The sequence below is a fragment of the Galleria mellonella genome, unplaced genomic scaffold (assembly GCF_026898425.1).
Source record: "Galleria mellonella isolate WM207_F2 unplaced genomic scaffold, CSIRO_AGI_GalMel_v1 utg143, whole genome shotgun sequence".
Taxonomy (NCBI): Eukaryota; Metazoa; Arthropoda; class Insecta; order Lepidoptera; family Pyralidae; genus Galleria; species Galleria mellonella.
Genome location: NW_026441997.1, coordinates 1,655,620 through 1,670,021, shown reverse-complemented (window position 1 = coordinate 1,670,021; position 14,402 = coordinate 1,655,620).

Sequence of the window (14,402 nt, the reverse complement as noted above, 5' to 3'; positions counted from 1 at the left end):
AATGGGGCTATCAAACTCCATTGCTAACAATCCCTTTCCCCTCTGGATACGATATTTGGCGTATCTTGGTAAGCTTGTAATCTCCATAATTTATAATAATAAGATAGGCGTTTATACAAATGTTTGTGGACATGGGACCTGCAATGCAACGTGCAAACGTGTAAATCCAACTTTATAAGTTAATTAAATGAGGGTGAAATCGAAATTCGTCCACGTGACCGGCATATACTCATTGACCGGGATAAAAGTAGTTTCCTCCTTCTCCATCTCATATAGTATGTATAACCAAACAAATTACATACTTTCATTTTTATAATACATATAAATATATAGGTACCTAATAATTAACTAAAGTTTATTACATAATAAATAAAGTATATTTTAATAAATTATATATACAAGTGAAGTGAAATTAAGGCGGGAAGTGAAAATTTCTAGAAAAGAACATATTTCTTTATAAAAGACGAATTTTATTTTTCCGAAATTTCGGAATTACATTTCATGGTAGACCCGCTGGTGTTCATTGAGTTATTGTCACACCAGCGAATTCTGCAGATGAAGTCAAGACAGTTAGACGAAGCGATTTCATTAGAAATTAACCACGATGAATTCCCGGGGAGAATATGTGGAGGTCGACCTGATAAGGTCACACGGTAGTCACTTGCCATCAGGCTAGCCGTATGCTAGGATGTTGTCTGTGTTAAAAGAAAAAAGCAGAAAAGTTGTGGCATTTGTCTTTTCTGTTGGTGCTCTACATAACCACTACACTCGCTTATTCTATGCATAATATTTAACTATCTAATTAATCATTGTTTAGGCATTAGTCAGTAAGGTTACTCTTGAAATAAATTCTAATTGATCGTTATTGGAATTAAGACGTTTCGCACTCTCAAATATTAGCGTCATAATGGTTCCATGTTGTTCTTATAGATGCATTATAGTGTCACTTGTTAATGCAAACTTACAAACAGATACTGATTTCAACTTAATTTTTGATTATTATTTCATGGTTGCATTGCAAAATTGTCATTGGAATTAGATTGGATTGATTTCGATATTAGATTAGAGTAGGCCTGCTGCTCCTCAAATATAAATCTGATATACCAATTTATGTAAGTAGAACCATGTAAACATGACAAAAAAATGATATAAAATTGATATAAAAATTTTTAAGTGATATAGATTAGGGGGAAAGGGATTGTTAGTAATGGAGACTGTGAATCCCATTGCTAGCAATATACCCAACCAGGTCGACCTCCTCGTGGTTCTCCCTGGAAACTATCATGGTTAAATCATGATGAATTCATCATGATGGGCTAACTGGCCTGTTTTCATTCTCATCTATCACCCTTCACTGGTGCTTCGGCAGCGTATCCCGTTAGTGCAGGCGGGGTTACCGTACCATTTTCACCCATCAAAAAAAAAATTTGTTTAGAACTGCCCTACATACCTACTTTAAATTTAGTAGTTTGTATGATAATATTTTTGCTTAACAAATTAAATTCTTTAAATTTATGTTATTAATGTACTTACCATTTGTTTAAAACTTCAATTGATATTTCGTATAGTATTAAGGTCTAATTTATCGAGTTCATTGAATCTTCTTAAAATACGCAACATAGGGGTCGGGCCCCAAGTTTGAGGAACGACAGTTTATGTAATAATACTTCAGGATCGATCGTGGTAAAGATAATACCCATAGTTCATATTCTGGTATAGGTCTCTTCATTTTGAGAGCGATTACCTAAATAATATTTGAGACTGTAAGTATATATTTATTAAAAATAATAAATATTATAACATATTGTTATTACGTAATGGAATACAAAATCGGCTTGATGTTTGTTTGAGCAGTAATACTGAACAAGGATAAATGGACTCTAGAGATCGTTTTGTTTATTTTCGATGCACTTAAACATTAAAGTTTTCAGTTTTCCAGGATTGTAGGTAGGTAAATACTAAATTTATTATACTACTGTAGATTATACTTTATTTTTGATAGAATAATCATCCAGCTTCCGGGCATAGAATGAGCCAATCCGTCTTTTTCTGTGGGTGCTGTAAGAGGCGACTAAGGTATCTTAATAGTCGAGGGATGGGCAGCAGCATCGCTCTTAAAACATCATCAAAGCCTAGGAAAGCAATGCCCTATTTAGCAATGGGGAGTTAACGGCTGATATAAATCATATACTTAATTGTTAAACAAGTTTTGTTTATATTTTTGTAAATAACTTTATAAATATACCCGTATTATTTATTATTAGCAACCTGTCACAGCTCGTTCGTGTTAAACAGTTAGCTCCGTTTCGGTGGAATGTTTCTATTATTATCCTGTAGCGAGCATTTGATATCCCAGAATAAAAATAATGTTAATAAATAATTATGTTGACCTAATATGTATGTATATATACTTAACCGTTGTAAATTTCAATAGGTGTAAATTAAGGCACAGTTAATATAATAGGTACTATTATAAAGTATTTTATTATGACTTCTTTTTTCTTTAATGGGTGAAGATGGAATAGTAGCCCCGCCTGTACTATCGATATACACTGGCGGGGTACCAGTGAAGGGTGACAAGTTAAGACGAAGGCAGGTCAGTTGGCCTATAATAACTAATTGAACAAGAAATAACCACTATGGTTTCCTTTGGGAACCGCGTGGAGGTCGACCGGATAGGGTCTATTGCTAGCAGTAGCTATTAAATCTCATCACTAACAATCCCTTTTCCCCCTTTCACTATGACTTGCTACGGATGTGGATACGAAGAAACTACTTTTAAGTTAAAGAAATTTATTTTTATGTACATGTTATGTATAAGGTACAGATACAGGTGAAATTGAACTCATATTCGTTTGAAGGGAGTGTTCTATTAGCGAAACTGAACAGTTTCATAAAACAAACGTGAATCGGAAAACGGTAAAAAGTTTTGATGTCCCATACTAATATGCCGCGTTCAGCTGTAAGCATAATTTTTTGACATTTCTGTTTTTTTTTTTTATTTAGAAAATTGTTGTTCTAAAGTGTTTTACAGCATGATTAAATATTTTTTATGCGTGATAATGATATGATAACCCCTCTTGCGCTGTCAGTATACGATGGCGGAGCACCAATGAGGGATGATAGGTGACGATGAAAGCAGGTCATTTAGTCCATCTTGACGAATTCCACTACAATGAAGGAACCGCATACCAGGTAGGGTATATATATATATATATATACAATTATATATGCCATATTATAATCATATATTCTACTGAAACTGAAAATAAAATTTTGGATAATAAAGAAGTATAAAATATCAACTCAACTATCATTTAGGTAATACACATTTTAAATATTTGTTTTAATTCTATGAACGTATAAGTACTATAGGTACACGTATTATTTCAGTTGCTTTATATCTGAAACTACCTCTTGGATATTATGTTGCTACTACAGTAGCATAAACTTGATTTACGAACGAACATGGAGGTCCTTGTTGCACCCACAAAATTAGAGATTATGAGATATGTCTTCCCCTGGTAGTAGGCAGGTCGGCAACGTGTCACCTGGGTCAAATTGCGTACTAAATCCTGCTTATTGCGTAGACACTTATATAGAGTAGGTACACATTTAGGGCGCAGTCGATGGTTCTGAAATAGTTTATAAATACTACCTCTCACCATTAAGAGTTCTAAATTAATAAAAATATAATAGTTATAAAGATCTGACAGCTTAACTGATAGTGATAACTGTCGCTTATAGGGAAAGTGATTGCTAGTAATGGGGTCAAAAGTCTCATTGCTAGCAATTACCTTATCAGGTCTACATCTGCGCGGTTTCCCCTAGAAACCATCCTGGTTAATTTATAAGGAATTCGTCACGATGGCCTAACAGACCTGCTTTCATCCTCACCTATCACCCTTCACTGGTGTCCCACCAGTGTATACTGACAGCGTGGGCGGGGTTGCCATTCCATTATCATTAAGAAAAACTTTCTCTTATAGAATAAATAGCACCATGGATGTTATAGATTACATTAGGACGCCCAAGGTATTCATCATGCGTTTCCATTTTAGAGGCCTATGATACCTCTATGATATTATGCCTCTATACTTTGTAATTGATCTACTATATTGCACCGTTTAAACCGAAACAACAAGGCAAGCATTGGCTTGGTATACAAATAAATCAAATTCTATATTAATACTTATACAGTTTATAAAGCGGTTAATTTGTTAGAACACGATGACGAAATACTATTTCTTGATTCCTACAGAAAGTACATATATATTTACATACATTATGTGCAGGTAAACGGAATCATAACGAGATTTTTCACAAAATTTGATTCTCGACAATTTTGCGCACGGAATGGATTATTTTCCGGAGGAGACGTGATGCGTTAGCATGATTTAATATCTGCCCCACAATCATTTTAATATTTCACGTGAAATTTACGAGTTCACGTAAAGCATTATGGTCATCAAATACACATAGGTATTCATTAATAAAACACGTAATAGCATACGTATTTTTTATTAGCTATGCCAGTAATGCGTTGATATGCGAATTTGTTTATATGATCGTAATATATATTCGCTAACTGAGATTGGCATAAAATTAGCTTATATTTTCTAGCCCATTTACTAAATTTTTTTATGCAACTTAGAATGGCAAACAAGCTGACGGCCTACCCGATGTAAAGCGGTAACCGTCGCCTATAGACATGAGAAGTACCATCGACATAACAGAGTATACTGTTTCGCCCATGATACCCCCCCATGCGTTGCCATTCCTGAGGACTAAGGTGTTATTCCTCTGTACCCTGTAAATTCACGCCATATCAAACACAACTGCTTTACGGTTGAAACACGAATGGGACATACATACCCAAGCAAACGATTATTGTAGAAAGTCTCCCTCCGGTAAATTTACCAATTTTCATGATGATACGTTGAACTGTTTAGGCGTCAAGATGTAATAAATGAGCAAATGAAATCATTTTCACCTCGGGTATCCTTGTACAGAAAGAAAACGTCAAATTAGGATATTATATTGGAGATTTTAAGTGATTACGACAGCTAACGCGTTTGATTTAGTTATTCTTTGCAGTAAAATTATACTGCTGCTATATGATCGAAGGCGACCGAGCGTGAAATAGCATCTCAGATCCGTTCTGAATCGAGCCTAGAAGATTATTTTTATACCTAGTATATAGTTTATATCACCAATATAGTTTTACTACAAAGAATACCAATAGGATACTGTCGATAACGGGGTCGATTCTGAGGAGTCGTTTCTTAAAACCTATGTCAACCTAATATTTTTGTTTGATAATTTCGTGAAATTACTGGTTTATGGACTATAATTATAATAATTTGACTTAAATTTATTAAACATTTAGTTCATATCGGTTTTTAGAATACAAATTTTGCTGCGATATCTAATTGAAATTATAATTTGTTTAGAAAAATAGCGCTTTAGAATCGGTCCCAAAAATATGTAATAAAAATTATATATTAGCTTAGCTGTTGTCAGATTTGATATCAAGTAAAAATTTAAAAGAAGACGATATACTAAAATAGTTGACTATTGTAGATCCAGATTTTCAAAGATAGCTAAACATGTTGCTGTCCAATTAGGGAGTACAGTTTGCTGCAGCTGGATTTAGATGTAACTTTCTTACAGCTGAAACGCTGTGAGGCTTCTGTGTTCGAAATGAAATATTCATTATTACTTATCCTAAAATAACTATTGGAAACATTTTAGAATACTCAAAGCCTCTATTTCACTGCCTGGAACTTCTTGTTAGTTTCGACTTTTCTCACCAATTTATAATAAAGGATTAAGCTTATCCAATCATAAGTTATTATATGGTATAGAAGTATAAAGAAAGCATAAAATACCAGGAATTATTTCTTAAGTTACCTAAAGCCGGTTCTTGATTTATTGTTATTCGTTCCCAGGCACTGATTAAAATGCATAGATAACAATAGACATTGTTCCAGATCAAACATTTTCGTTCTTTGTGTTTATATTAAAGGACAATGGTAACTCAGGAGGACTTTCAATTTTAGAGATTCTTTGTTCCGTGTATTAATTAATGAGACATAGAGGAATGTACATGGAGACAGAAATCCCCATTAATAATAAAGACTTTGAAGAGGGAGCAAGATTAAGTATGTACTATGTATACAAGTCTGTTAATGAAAGGACGTAAATAATAAGCAGAATAATACTCGCATATTTAAACAAGTTTCAATGAATACTTTCAATTCCTCAGTGTATTTTTTTTGTGTTTGTGATCGATTTTATTAATTCATTTGATAATTCATAGAGTTTAAAAAGGAGCAAAAATCGCTAGGAAACATAATCAAAGACAAATAATTTCATTTCCTAAATTGAAATATTAATAATCTGTTTAAGAAACGTCTTGTTTTTTTATTGGATGATAGTAAAATTGTATCCCTGCTCACATTATCGGTATACATTGGCGGAGCATCAATGAAGGATGATAGGTGAGGATGAATCAGGTCAGTTGGCCCACTGTTGAACCGCGTGCGGGACAACCTGATAGGGATATATTACTAACAATGGGGATTAATGCCCTCATTACTAACAATCCTTCTCCACCTAGAAATGTCTTGTTGTCCATTGATGTGTTTAGTTACATATAAAGCCATTTTCATGGCTTTATATTTACGGAACAAAACCTACTTACTTATTTAGTTTTATTTGGGCTAGACCTAATTAAAATTAAATACCTTATCTTTGTTTATAGACTATTCTGTACCTACAGTATACTAATTATCAGTTATCTTCGTCTTAAATACTCGTAGATATGATAGATAGGAAAAATAAAAACTGAAGTGAAATGCGGAACAAGTCGCTTTTTATCTTGGTCAATTGGTTCGTCCTTCCTAGTACTTTACCTCGCAGTATTTCCTGCGTGGATTAGAATAAAAAGTATCGATGTTTAATTAAAATTTCTCCGCCCAATATCCAAATTTTACTGAAATCTATTCAGTTATTTAATTACTCGTATATGATTAAGCAATAAAAATCTTCACATAACATTAGGTACCACATTTATACCTATATTTATATACATATAAAAGATATAATAAAAATGTAACTAGACAAAGGGCCGATTCTGAGGCATCATTACTCTAAACCTATCTCCTAATATTTTAATTTGATAGTTTTGCGAATTTAGTATTCTATGGACCATCATATACTAAATTTATATTTTTTTTATTAAAATCAATTTAAAATTGAATTCATATTGGTGTTCGGAATAAATATTGTGCAGTGATATTAAATAAAAATTTTAATTTCAGAGATAGGTTTAATTAAATGAAGGTCTCAGAATAGGCCCCATTGTCTGTACGTAGGAGATATATATAAAAAAATAGAAAGTAATAGAAGTTATAACAATATTTAAATAAAATGCATACATTAATTCATTTCTTAAAATTTTTGCTTGTATTCTTATTATGGTATCACGCATAAACTAAATAAAATCTGTATTGTTTATCTGGATATGCTATTGAAAAGTGGTTTATTTCACTGAAGAGCATAATCGGTTATAAGTATGATTCCTATTTTAAAATTCACGCATGCAAAAGCTAGTAAGAAACATTAATATACTCTAGTCACTGTAAAGAAAGATGTTTGCTTTTACTTATATTTGAATGTAAAGAAAACGAATGTAATGATCTTTGAAAAGGAAAGTTCCAGAACCACAGTTAGGTAGGCATCTAACGTGTTATTTTGAATGTGGATTTAGTAAAGATAGGAAATACACCATACAAAAGAGTGAATGCTGGGAATAGAATGAATGACGTTATGGGGGAAGCTATTTGGCAGCCGCAATTTAAGCCAAAGGAACAAATTCCTTTCGATAAGTTAGGTATTTATATATTATTCTTTATACTCAACCTATAAATTGTTTGTAACACATTTTTTAACTGCAACGATTTTAACTGTGTATTATAATAATAAATAAATGACTTAAGCACAGATAATATTATATTAGTTATATGTATTATGCTAGAAATACTCGCAATAATGTGTATGTGTTAATAATTTTATTATCTAACTTGAAACTTTAAATGGAATCGGCCATTTTAGTTATGAAGTATCAAGTATTTGGGACTGTTAGGGAAACTTGTAATGGATATACTGCTCTCTTAGGAGATATTTAACTAACCAAAGAGCAACACATACACACGAGGCCGATAACATCTGAGCATGTACAACTAATGGCATATACGGTTCTCACGTCATATTACATAAAGAGTACCTACTGCACAGAAAACTTACGTAGGTATATCAATATTGAACGTAAACTTCAATTTTTTTAATAGGTGATAATGGGATGGTGTCCCGTCTGCGCTATCGGTATACGCTGGCGGGGCACTAGTGATAGACGATAAGTGAGAATAAAAAGGTAGGTTAGTTTTTTTTTGATGGATGATAATGGAATGGTTAGTAATGGAGACTGAGAATCCCATCGCTAGCAATATACCCAACCAGGTCGACCTCCTCGCGGTTCTCCCTAGAAACTATCATGGTTAATTCCTGATGAATTCATCATGATGGGCTACCTGGCCTGTTTTCATTCTCATCTATCACCCTTCACTGGTGCTCCGGCAGCGTATCCCGTTAGTGCAGGCGGGGTTACCGTACCATTTTCACCCATCAAAAAAAACCTCTCTCGCGCTGACGGTATACACTGGCGGGGCACCAGTGAGAATGAAAAGGCAGGTCAGTTAGCCCATCGTGATGAATTCAACAACAAATTAGTCACGATTGTTTCCAGGGGGAACCGCGTGGAGGTCAACCTGATAGGGTATATTGATAGCAATGGGGATTAACCGTTACCATTTTCACCCATTAAAAAAAAACCCCTCCCGCGCTGACGGTGTACACTGGCGGGGCACCAGTGAGGGATGACAAGTGATCGAAAAAATGAAAAGGCAGGTCAACCGTTAGCCCATCGTGATGAATACCCATTACTAACAATCCTTTTCCCCCCAGGCAGGGATTCATCATGATGAATTCACACGATGTTTCCAAGGGGACCACGTGGAGGTCGTCATGACTGGGTATATTGCCAGCAATGGGACTAGTTGTCCGCATTAATAACAATCCTTCCCCCACACACCGGACTTTACTACTACTGATGATTAAAACATTAAACAAATTATTAAAACACTAAGCATTAGAAGTAATAAGGAGCAAGGGATTCCATTGTTGGTATAGTATGTACACTTTCTGATGATATTGTTAATATTTATAATGTATTATTACACGTGTACAATATCATATCCCATATATGTACATTAACCATATTTAAATAAAATATTTTTTTATTTGATTATGGAAAACATCAAATTTTTTTATTTGAAATTGTATTATTTAAGACCCTGTGATGAAGATGTCAAATAAAAATACGGAAATCTTATTAATGATTTAGTGCAATTTCTAAGGATAACGTATAACGATGAAAGTATAGGAATGAAACGAATATTGAAATTAATTATTGTATGGTGAAAATTCTATCATGCTGTTACACTGCATAATAGATGGCGTAGAACTTAATAACAAACTAGGAATAGATTTGATCAATCCCAGAATAAAGCACAACTTTTAATAAATTATACCTATGCTCCATAGTCAAATGTGTTAAAAAACCTTAATAATGTATTCTATGAAGTACGCGTAATAAATATGTAATTATCCGTGGATAGGTCTGAAAGAAGTAAAGGTTAAAGGTTAATAAATACGTACAATAATTATAATATTCATTAACACAATATACGGATATAATGTAAACTAGCTGTAATTTACGGCTTCGCCCATAATCGTATTAGCCTAAATAGACGTTTTCGAAAAATGGGCTATTGAAAAATAATTTCTCAAAACTGATTGGTAGTTCCAGAGAGTAGCGCGTTCCATCAAACAAATAATCAAACAAATTATTTCGTTTTATATATTAGTAAAAATTTGCGTCACGTTTGGCTTTTATTTGTTTGTTTATTTATTTATATATAATAAAGGTATGGAAATAAAAAAAAGAAGCATAGGTACTATTTGTTGGTCAGACAAAGTCAAAGACATCCGTTGATGACATTTATGTTGCTGCAAGAAAATCGAATTTTACTTCAAGCTATTCGTATTTTTATCTTTAAATAGTAGCAATAAGAAATTCCTAAAAACACTTCAAATTCTTCTCTGGCCTGCAAAACGCAAAATCAATTATGTGAAAGTTAATCAGTAAAGGAAATTAAGCCAGAAAGTTACGTAGCTAACTTAATTGCCTGCATATTTTTGTTCGTAATGCTTCAGAGTAATTAAAATTAAAGGGATAACTGAAATAAAAGACGATGAATCAAGTTCATTAGACATTTTTGAGTATTAGATACTAACAAACAATACCTAACCGTTAGGCGAGGACCTCGTCAACGAAGGTCTATACCCGCATATACTTAGCATATCAAATTTATTTATATCACACCACATCTGATATTCTACCCAAATACTAGTAGGATGCAAAAATTTTTGTAGGCATTGTTACTTTAACTGGCTTAGTACGAGTAATCCTATATTTTTAAATAAACTATTGTTAAATTCTAACTCGTAACTGTTAGATAATTGTTTACTTCAATTCTGTTCAATTGTTCAATACTTCAACTCAGATAATTGAGTATTCAATTAATAGGTAATTAACGATCTTGGTCGTGTAACGATACGTTGTGTGTTTGATTACATTTGTATTCATTATTACGAGTATTATTTGTATTTATTAGTATGTTCGTCTGTATTGTTCTGGGCATTTACTGTATATTATTTATTCTTTAAATAATACTAGCGACACGCCCCGGCTGCGCAAGGGCTTTTAATAATAAAATACAACCAGTGTTAATGAAGCTTTTATAAAATAATTTTTAAAATCAGTTAAGTATTATCGTCTAGTTATAAGTTTTTTTCGCTTACATATTTGTTGCTTAATTTTTATTTTAAACTAAGCAACAGATTTTAATATGGGTTTCATTGCCATTAAGATATTTTTTTATCTAAAAAACAGTTTTAGGGTTTCTAAGTGAAGGAATATATAAAAAAATAACTTATTTAGTTACCATCCATAGTACAACCCCTCCTCGGTTTAGGACTAGATTCATTTAGCATTCTATGGCATATCCAGGGCTATAAAAAGATAATGTACCTGCTTATCATCGCAGTTATCGCAGTCTTGACCAGATTAATTCAAGTACCTTAAATTGGTTGGGTTTGTGTTCTTAGGATTTTTTCTTCTTTCTGTTTTATAACTATAGCAAAAATAATAAGAATAAAATTAATTTATTTCTTATAATAACGAATGGACACTCGAGTCTTCATAAAAACCTCACGGCAAAGTATAATGCAAGGCAATTTATAAAACGACATCTCACTTTTTGGAACAGTCACTGATGAACGTGTGAAATGGTCCCGTACAAAATGTCATATATTTTAGGTAAAGGGTCGAGATGAAGGGATAATGTGTCGACATCGTCGCTCGGACGCAAATAGCGCTGACACTTGGTGACCTGACCCTCGCGCGTCATGAGGAAGGCTTCGAAGGCTGTCATGAGATCCTAATTTAATATCATCAGTCGATAAACACTTTTATATTTTTAGTCTTTGACCTAATTTTCTAATTTTTGTTTACATTTCCCCAAAAATAATAAATGGACATTAAAAAATTCCTACAACAAGGGATAAGGTTACGAAAAAGGTTAGCGCATGCAATACTACGAGAAATAAATAAATAACGACCTCCACGCGGTTCCCCCTGGAAACCATCGTGCTGAGTTCCAGGTGTATTCATCACGATGGGCTGACTGACCTGCTTTTTTCATTATTCACCTATCATCCCTCACTGGTGCCCCGCCAGCGTATACCGTTAGCGCAGGCGGGGTTACCATTCCATTAATCATGCATTAAAAAAAAAAATAGAGTACCCTCTTGTATGTATAAAGGCAAAATATTCTAATTAATTTATTATTCAATTAATAGTAATAACTAAATAGGTTAGAAATTTTAAATTTGGATTTCATTTACATGAAAAATCCATGCAATAGTGCATTTTTTTTAACTTATAAATTCTTACTCGTATCTCTTTGACTGAGTATGGATATTTTAGATTTTTTAAATAAAATATTATTATTAAATAATTAATATGGACATTATAGGTACATTATTATTTTTGTACTATAATGTAGTACATAATGTACTCAGCAAATTTATATTTTAATTAACGCAATACATATATATGTACTATCATTAATAGCTATAAAACAGATTAACAAATAAGTATAATATAAAAGATTTAATCTGATCAACGCAAGCAAAATTGTAAAAGCTTCGTAATATGTAACATATATTACAATAATATAATTATGATAAGAGAATATAAAAGATATGTAGTCAATAACTATAAACAATGTATGCCGCATCAATGTTTTATCTTGTTGGTATTTCATTTGTAATTCGAATAACTATAAAAGGAAGAATCAAGAGTAAGCAGAATTGAAGTGACATATTATATAATACTAGCTGTATCCCGCGGCTTTCCTCTTCATTTTTTATGGAAATTTTGGTTGGAATTAAAGGGAAAGTGGAGGTTTCAGTAAGTATTTGTATGTTTTTATTTGTAGTTTCTGTTGGATATATGATGATTAAAATTCACATAGACCAATTCATAGAAATAAGTTTATATACATATTTAGCTTATATGAAACTCCGCTCGAGAATATCTATTCAGTATTTTTCTTTAAAGTGGTTCGTTTACTATTTATTTTCAATTTACCACAACAAAAAAATACGTCTAACGATTTAAAGCATTTTGCTGACTTTGTAGAATTTTCGACCGTCACTGCAATTCGTTCGACAAACTAAGAGCGCGCTGTGCTTACGTCACTGCAATCGCGTAATTAAATGAACACTTTGCTAATCGAGTGACGAGTCGAAAAAGCCGCTCAGCGTATAATAACATTAAAAACTAAATTTAAAATTTCAGTTTTTATAGGGCTGTTTGCTTTGGAAAGTTATCAAGTTATCTATAGATTATCCAGCATATACTATTGCAAATCAACATTATTATTCATTGCTTCTAAGCGACTTTAAAATAGAAAAGGTTCTTCACTGGACACCACTGGACACATAAAAAATATACAATGGCAGACTTTCCCCATAAAGATTCACCTTTAAGTCAGTTACAATCTACCTTTAAGAATCTAAAAGAAAACTATAAAAAGTTCGGGGGTAAAAACTTAATTATACGTAGTTAAAATTAAACATAATGTTGTGTACTAATATAACAATCATATACACCTATATATATATATATATATATATATATATATATATATATATATATATATATATATATATATATATATATATATATATATATATATATATTTTATAGATATCGCTAACGCGCTAAAAAAGTTTAAGTAAATTGATGCCGAACGGCAAAAGAAAGTTTTTACTTGAAAAAATCGATATCGGTGTAAACAAAAAAAAAAATCATTTGAAGTCGTTTAAAAAAGTATTTTTATTATTTTACACAGAGTAGGCAGAAATAAATACAATAAATGTACAGCCGATATAAATGCCTTGATAACGAATGCGTGTTTCAGTCGGGACTCCATATACATTTTCGCGTACGATGAGGCATAGTATTTGTAAGCGGGTCAGAGAGGCGATTTATCAATATGGAGATGACGTTTACGGCCGATCGCGACTGATTTGTTCCAGATCGAATGAGTATCCGATATTTACGTATTGTAATGATTGGAAAAATAAGTATATACCAGTCACAATATATACTTATTTTATGTGTTTCGAAATTATTACTAATAATATAAGGAGATGTGATTTTTATAATTTTTTACTTCATAGTGCCTGTATTATTTATAGATTTTTTTTATCGGTTAAGTAATCTGGAAATTAGTTAAGAAATCATCATCATCATCATTTCAGCCATTATTCGTCCACTACTGGACATAAGCTTCTCTCATAGACTGCCATAAAGAACGGTCCCGAGCCATCCGCATCCCCGCCAGGAATAGCGGAGTACTGGAAACTGGGGGCCGTTTTCTTATAGTGTTTACCATTGGGGGGTTTTGCCAGTAGCTGCCACGCTTGGCAGGCGGGTTGGCAACTGCAGTTAGGTCTTTTAAGATATTTTAAGAGGGACGCTGCTGTCCATCCCTCGACCATAAGTTCCCTTAGTCGCCACTTACGACACCCACGGGAAAGGAAGGGGTGGCCCATTCTATAGCGGGACCGATACGGCGAATTAAGAAATAGGATTATTAAATTAGTTATTATGTTATGTCGGATGTACTTAGAAGTAATCGTATGGA